The sequence below is a fragment of the Polypterus senegalus genome, unplaced genomic scaffold (assembly GCF_016835505.1).
Source record: "Polypterus senegalus isolate Bchr_013 unplaced genomic scaffold, ASM1683550v1 scaffold_7229, whole genome shotgun sequence".
NCBI lineage: Eukaryota > Metazoa > Chordata > Cladistia > Polypteriformes > Polypteridae > Polypterus > Polypterus senegalus.
Window position 1 is genome coordinate 1 of NW_024385499.1, and position 7382 is coordinate 7382.

At 47.3% G+C, this 7382-nt stretch overlaps 1 non-coding gene and 1 pseudogene across 1 annotated transcript; both read left to right on the forward strand.

The window, feature by feature from the left end:
• Positions 1 to 733: 733 nt before the first annotated feature.
• On the forward strand, positions 734 to 887 carry LOC120522309 (annotated as a pseudogene).
• Positions 888 to 5684: 4797 nt separating this feature from the next.
• Positions 5685 to 5840, forward strand: LOC120522308. The gene has a single exon (XR_005632348.1). It is a non-coding gene; the product is annotated as a U1 spliceosomal RNA (small nuclear RNA).
• The last annotated feature ends 1542 nt before the right edge of the window (positions 5841 to 7382 follow it).

A 7382-nucleotide genomic window follows, 5' to 3' on the forward strand; every position in this document is an offset into this window, starting at 1 on the left:
TTTCCCTCTGCCATCCCAATTTAAGACTCCCCTGTTACCGTTCCACCTCATGGATGGATGGATTGATGGATGGATGGATGGATGGATAGATAGACAGAAAATCTCGTCCAGCTCATCAGGCGGGACCTGAAACACAAAGGGGCATCTTCCAGAAAGAACCAGCAACCTCATCCTTGCTAACGTGCAATCCACAGTGGCATCAAAGGGAGGGCAAGCACGGCCAAGTCTGACGTGTACCCAGCGCTGCCCCAGATCACTGCGCCTCGGCGCGGTCTTCGAGGTGCTCTGCTCCCGTGTCTGGCGCCCGCCGGGCTTCTTCTCCGGTCTCGGGCGCAGGGTCGCCTTCCTCTTTGGTTTTGCCTCCTGCCCCCCTGTCTGCCGCCCCGCCTGCTTGCTTTTAGGGGCTGTTTCTCATTCAGCATCCGCCCAGTCCTACCCTCCTGTTTCTCTTCCAGCCAAAGCTCCAGCGATGGGTGGCTGGTTTACTAAAGCGAGGTGCACCTTGGGGTTCAGTGAAACCTGTCTAATCAAGGTGGTGAGGTAATTCTCCCAAACACCCGGTCACGGTGCACAGGCGTCGGCAGCAGCTAGCTCCCCCATGCAGCGCCTCGAGGCCAAAGAAGCTGAAGGATCCGAAGAAGCCGAAGGAGGCCGAAGGACCGAGGACTGTGCGGGGAAAACCTCCCCCGCCGGCGATGAAGCGGGAGGTGGGAGGATGGCGCGGGCTGTACAACTCATCACCTGGCGGGGATCCCCGATCACTAAGGTGGTTCTCCCAGGGCGGGGCTCATCCATTGCACTCGGTGTGCTGACCCCCGTTTTCCCCCAAATTTGGGAAACTCGACTGCATAATTTGTGGTAGTGGGGACTGCGTTGCGCTCTCCCTGATAGTCCTGGTTCAAAACAGACTGAAACATGCGTTTCAACTATGGAAGTGGTGCTTGGGATTGTGAAGCAGGAGCCTGTGAGACAACGGCTCTGGGAGCTTTAAGCAATAAAAAAAGAATTTCCCAAAAATCAATCAATCAATCTGTCTGTCTGTCCATTTATTTATTTATTTTAGGACCCCCGCCCAATAGAAAATTATAAAAAAAATAATATTAATTTAAATTAACTAATCAATGTATGTATTTATCTTAAGGACCCCCCAAAATAATAAAATAATAATATAAATAATCATTCATTATTTTTAATTGCCTCTTTACTGATTTTAACCCGCTTTCCTTGCTCCCAAGACCCCAGCTTCTGACACGGGTGGAAGGAGGAAAAGAAAAAGACAGGTGAGGCGACTCCTGCTGGCAGAAAGGCAAAGCAAGCACTCGGTATTCCGTAAACGAGGGCTGCTCCTTTCTCTCCCCAAATATGAAATTTTGAACCCCCTCTTTTCTGAACGACAGCCTATGTTTTTTTTTTTTTTCCCCCTTCCCCCTGTCTGTCTTCTTTTTTTTTTTTATTCTTTTTGAAATTTTGAATGTTTTTTGAATTAGAATTACGTTGTCCTTCATGCTGATCCCCTTCAGGCTCTCGCTCTCGCCACCCATTTAAGACCCCTTTACCGTTCCACCTCAGGGGCGGATGGATGAATGGATGGATGGATACATAGATAGACAGATAGATCTCGTCAGCTCTTCAGGCGGGAGCCTGCAACTTTACAAAGGGGCATCGTCCAAAAAAGGACCAGCAACCTGGGTGTCCTGCTAGCGTGCAATCCCACAGTGGCATGGGCCCCAAAGCGTGAATTCGGCAAAGTTTCTTAGCAGCCTTTGTCGATTTTCACAAGCTTGACTCAGTTGTTGAGCTTCCTGTGGGAGTTCCTGAGACTTAGTGGATTCCCCTGAAGTTGCTGGATATCATGGCCAGCCGTACACTGGTACTGTGGTGGTGGAGACAGAACCTCTGTGTTTTTTCCCAGTTGATTCTGTGGTTATCGGGGGGTGTGTTCTTGCCCCTACTTTGTTCAGTGCTTGTATGGACTGGGTGTTGGGGCAGGGTCATGGGGTTCAGCGGCTGTGGGGCATCTGTTGGAGAAAAAAGATTCATGAATATTGACTTTGCTGATGATGCTGTGATTGTCGTGGAGTCAATGGAGGCTCTGATCAGGGTGCTCAAGAGACTGAGTGAGGAGTCTGAGTGTCTGGGCTTTGATGTCCTGGATGAAAACCAACAGCCAGGCCTTTAATGACCTTTTGGGGCCCAATATCAGCAGTGTGTCTTTTTTTGGAGAGTGTGTTGACCTTGTTGAGTGGTTTACTTCCCTTTGGGCAGTGACATTCATGTCCCTGGTGACTCTTCCATGAAGCCCAGTAGACAGATGGGGAAGCTTGGTGGTTCATGAGGTCACTGGAAAGGGGTGTGTGGTCCCAATATCTCTGCAAAAAACGAGGGGCCAAGTCTTTAGAGTCCTGGTGCTTCCTTTCTTGCTATATGTTTGTGAGAATGGATGCTCCCCAGTGACCTGAGATGAAGACTGGACTCCTTTGGTACTGTCCTTGAAGAATCCTGGGTACCGCGGGTTTTACTTTGTGTTCCTCATGGAATCCGTTGGGAAATGGAAGGAAAAACCACTAGGAAGAATAAGGTTGTCAAATGTTGTGAAAGTATTGGGGTTAAGAATACAGAGGGATGGAGTGGAAGAAATGGGGAAAAGATAACCAAAAAAAAAAAAGCAGGATTTTGGAGGTTAACGAACTTATCAATAGAAGGGAAATATTGCTGATAAAGGCAGTTACAATCCCAAAACTATGTATTTACAAATGTGTTTTTCCACCAAAGAAAATAGTAAAAAAATTATAAGAAAGTGTTTTGTGTTCTTATAGGGTTCATAATGTGAAAATTGGCAAGAAGGAAGGTAATGAAAATGGAGGGAAAGAGGTTCCGAATATAAAAAGGGGAGTTGACTTTAAGACACACAGCAACTGTTGTTAATATGACATTAAGTAAAATTGGGAAGTTAAGCGGATATGATAGATATCTCTAGAACAGAAAATTTAAAAAAAAAGAGCCCAATTAAATAAGGGAAATCCGAGTGCCATCTGCAGGGAAATGGCAGGAGGACTTTAAACCTTTACATGAAAATACATAGAGGCGGTTAAAAAATTGGGATCCATTTTTGGGGAGGAGAAGGAGGAAGAAGGGGCTGGAAGGAGATGGAAAGAAAGTTATACAAGCTCACAAGTCTCTGGAGGACTAGGGGACTAACATATGAGGCAAAATTTTGCTAATTAAGTCAATATTTGCCCAGGCTCTTTTCTGGCAACAGTTTTTCTGGACAAATATATTCTAAGGAAAATCGAAAGACAATGTTTTTATTTTTTGGGAGGTCTCAGATGAGAAGGTGCAAGACAGAAGTAAAGAAACAAAAAAAGGGAAAAAGGGGGGAAAAAGGTTTTCTGGACTTAAGGATCTTGTTGATTGAAATACACGGCCGTTTACATATCCTTGTTCAAGGCGGGAAAGGGGGCAGCATTTAGCCAGGTACATGATTGGTGGTCATCTAAGAAGGTTTGGCTTTATAAAACCCAGAACAAGAAACCATATGAGTTTAGATTACCAAAACTATACAGGAGGTTGATGGACTGTATCAAAGATTGTGGCTTCAACGGGATGAAAAGGACTTGTGGAGGAGGTGGAAAAAATTAGTGGAAAAAATAAGGAAAGTGAGGGAAACCAGTAAACATTACTGGGGAAAACTAGAGAGGAATCTAAACTGATATGGGAAAGATTTGGGGAAAAATTTCCAAATAATCAAGTAGCAGATATAGCCTGGCTGGCCGCCATGAAGCACTAGAAACCAACCTGGCTTTAAGTAAAAGAAAGAATTTACAAGGGCCTAAATGTCCCAGGGACGGATGTAAAAGAAAAAATAAGTCAGTATGGACATCAATGTGGGACTGCCCCCCAGTGGCAAGGATATGGAAGGAAGTAAGGCAGAGACACAAGTAGACATCAAGCTGGATAGACTTGTGGTGTTTGGGAGGTCAGGGAAAAAGAGGTGGGAAGAAAGATTGGGACGAATAAACGTGATAAAAGAAATATTGTGGAGGCAAGGTTTGGGATACACAAATAAACAAGAAAGTTTTTCCCAACAGAAAATAATTGAATGATCAGAAAAACCTCGTTTTATGAAAAAACATCTCAACTTTGAAGCCTCTTTTCTAAACGACAGCCCTATGTTTTTTATTTTTTTCTCTCCTTCCCCTGTCTGTCTTCATTTTTTTTTTTTTTTCCATTCTTTTAAATTTGGAAATTTCGTTGTCCTTCATGCTGATCCCCTTCTGTCGGCTCTCTCCTCGCCACCCATTTAAGACCCCCTGTTCGTTCCTCCTCATGGATGGATGGATGGATGAAGAAAGACGAAGATCTGTCCAGCTCTTCAGGCGGGAGCCTGCAACTTACAAAGGGGGCATCGTCCAGAAAGGACCAGCAGCCTCGTGTCCTTTCCAACCTGCAATCCCACAGTGGCATCAAGGGGAGGGCAAGCACCGGGTCAAGTCTCGAGCATGTTCCGGGCTTTCCCCAGATCACTCGGCTGCCAAAAGCCCAGCTTCTGATCGGGGGGAAGGAGGAAAAGAAAGGCAAAGGCGGCGACTCCTGCTGGCAGAAAGGCAAAAAGCACGGCACTCGGTATTCCCAGGCGGTCTCCCATCCCAAATATAACCGGCGACTCTGCTTAGCTTCCGAGATCGGACGGATCGGGCGGTTCAAATGGTATGGCGTAAGCGAGGCTGCTCGTTTTTTCTCCCCCAAATGGCAAACTGGAAGCCCTCTTTTCTAACGACAGCCCTATGTTTTTTTTTTTTTTCTCCTTCCCCTGTCTGTCTTCATTTTTTTTTTTTTTTAATTGCCATTCTTTGAAATTTTAAGTTATGTCTTTTAATTAGAATTCGTTGTCCTTCATACTGATCCCCTTCTGTCGGCTCTCTGCTCGCCACCCATTTAAGACTCCCCCGTTACCCGTTCCACCTTCAGGATGGATGGATTGATGGATGGATGGATGGATGGATAGATAGACAGAGAGTCTCGTCCAGCTCATCAGACGGGAGCCTGCAACTTTACAAGGGGGCATCTTCCAGAAAGAACCAGCAACCTCGTATCCTTGCTAACGTGCAATCCCACAGTGGATCAAAGGAGGAACACCGGCTCAAGTCTCGAACTGTACCCAGCGCTGCCCCAGATCACTCGGCCTCGGCGCAGGTCTTCCCGAGGGTGCTCTGCTGCGTGTGCGGCGCCCACGCCGAGGGCTTCTTCCTCTCGGTCTCCGGAGCGCAGGGTCGCCTTCCTCTTTCGCAGCTTTGCCTCCTGCCTCCGTCTGCCGCGCCTGCCGCCTTCTTTGCTGTTGGCTGTTTCTCATTCAGCATCCCGCCCAGTCCTACCCCTCCTGTTTCTCTTCCAGCCAATAGCTCCAGCGATGGGTGGCTGGTTTGCATAAGAGCGAGGTGCACCTTGGGGTTGCTAGTGAAACCTGTCTAATCAAGGTGGTGAGGTCGTGCAACCCCAACATCCAGGTCACGGTGCACACGGGCGTCTGGGCAGCAGCTAGCTCCCGCATGCGCTCCCAGGCCAAAGAAGCCCAAGGATCCCAAGAAGCAAGGAGGCCGAAGGACCGAGGACTGTGCTGGGAAAACCTCCCGTCGCCGAGGCATGAAGCCGAGGAAGTGGGAGGATGAGCCCAGGCTGTACAACTCATACTTACCTGGCAGGGAGATACCATGATCACTAAGGTGGTTCTCCCAGGGCGAGGCTCATCCATTGCACTCGGTGTGCTGACCCTGCATTTCCCCAAATGCGGGAAACTCGACTGCATAATTTGTGGTAGTGGGGACTGCAGTTCGCTCTCCTGATAGTCCTGGTTCAAAAACAGACTGAAAACATGCGTTTCAACTTATGGAAGTGGTGCTTGGGCGATGTGAAGCAGGAGCCTGTGAGACAACGGCTCTGGGAGCTTTAAGCAATAAATAAAGAAGTTCCAAAATCAATCAATCAATCTGTCTGTCTGTCCATTTATTTATTTATTTTAAGGACCCCCGCCCAATAGAAAAATTATAATAAAAATAATATTAATTTAAATTAACTAATCAATGTATGTATTTATCTTAAGGACCCCACACACATAATAAAATAATAATATAAATAATCATTCATTATTTTAGTGCCTCTTTACTGATTTTAAGCCGCTTTCCTTGCTGCCAAGAGCCAGCTTCTGACACGGGTGGAAGGAGGAAAGAAAGACGAGGTGAAGGGCGACTTGCTGGCAGAAAGGCAAAAGCTTACAGCACTCGGTATTCCCAGTAAACGAGGGCTGCTCCTTTTTCTCTCCCCAAATATGCAACTTTGGAAGCCCTCTTTTCTGAACGACAGCCGTATTTTTTTTTTTTTTTTTTTTCCCTCCTTCCCCTGTCTGTCTTCATTTTTTTTTTTTTTGCCATTCTTTTGAAATTTTTCGGAATGTCTTTTGAATTAGAATGTACGTTGTCCTTCATGCTGATCCCTTCTCGGCTTCTCGCTCCGCCACCCATTTAAGACCCCCTGTTACCGTTCCACCTCATGGAGGGATTGATGGATGGATGGATGATAGATAGACAGAGATCTGTCCAGCTCTCAGACGGGGAGCCTGCAATTACAAGGGGGCACGTCAGAGACCAGCAACCTCTCCTTGCTACGTGCAATCCCACAGTGGCATGGAGGCACACGTGAATATCGCAAGTTTCTTAGCAGCCTTTGTCGATTCACGGGATTCGCCAGTTGTTCCGAGCTTCCGTGGGAGTTCCGAGACTTAGTGGATTCCCCTGAGTTGCTGGATATCATGGCAGCCGTACACTGGCTGGGTGGTGGGGCCCCCTGTGTTTCCCTGATTCTGTGGTTCGTTAGGGGTGTTCTTGCTCCTACTTTGTTCAGTGCTTGTATGGACTGGGTGTTGTGCAGGGTCATGGGGTTCAGCGGCTGTGGGGCATCTGTTGGAGAAGAAAGATTCATGAATATTGACTTTGCTGATGATGCTGTGATTGTCGTGGAGTCAATGGGGCTCTGATCAGGGTGCTCAAGAGACTGAGTGAGGAGTCTGAGTGTCTGGGCTTGTGAGGTGTCCTGGATGAAAACCAACAGCCAGGCCTTTAATGACCTCTTGGGCACAGATATCAGCAGTGTGTGTTTGCGGAGGTGTGTTGACCTTGTTGAGTGGTTTACTTACCTTGGCAGTGACATTCATGTCCCTGGTGACTCTTCCTAGCAAGTCAGTAGCAGATGGGGAGAGCTTGGTGGTTCATGAGGTCACTGGAAAGGGGTGTGTGGCGCTCCCAATATCTCTGCAAAGAACGAAGGCCAAGTCTTTAGAGTCCTGGTGCTTCCTTTCTTGCTATATGTTTGTGAGACATGGATGCTCCCAG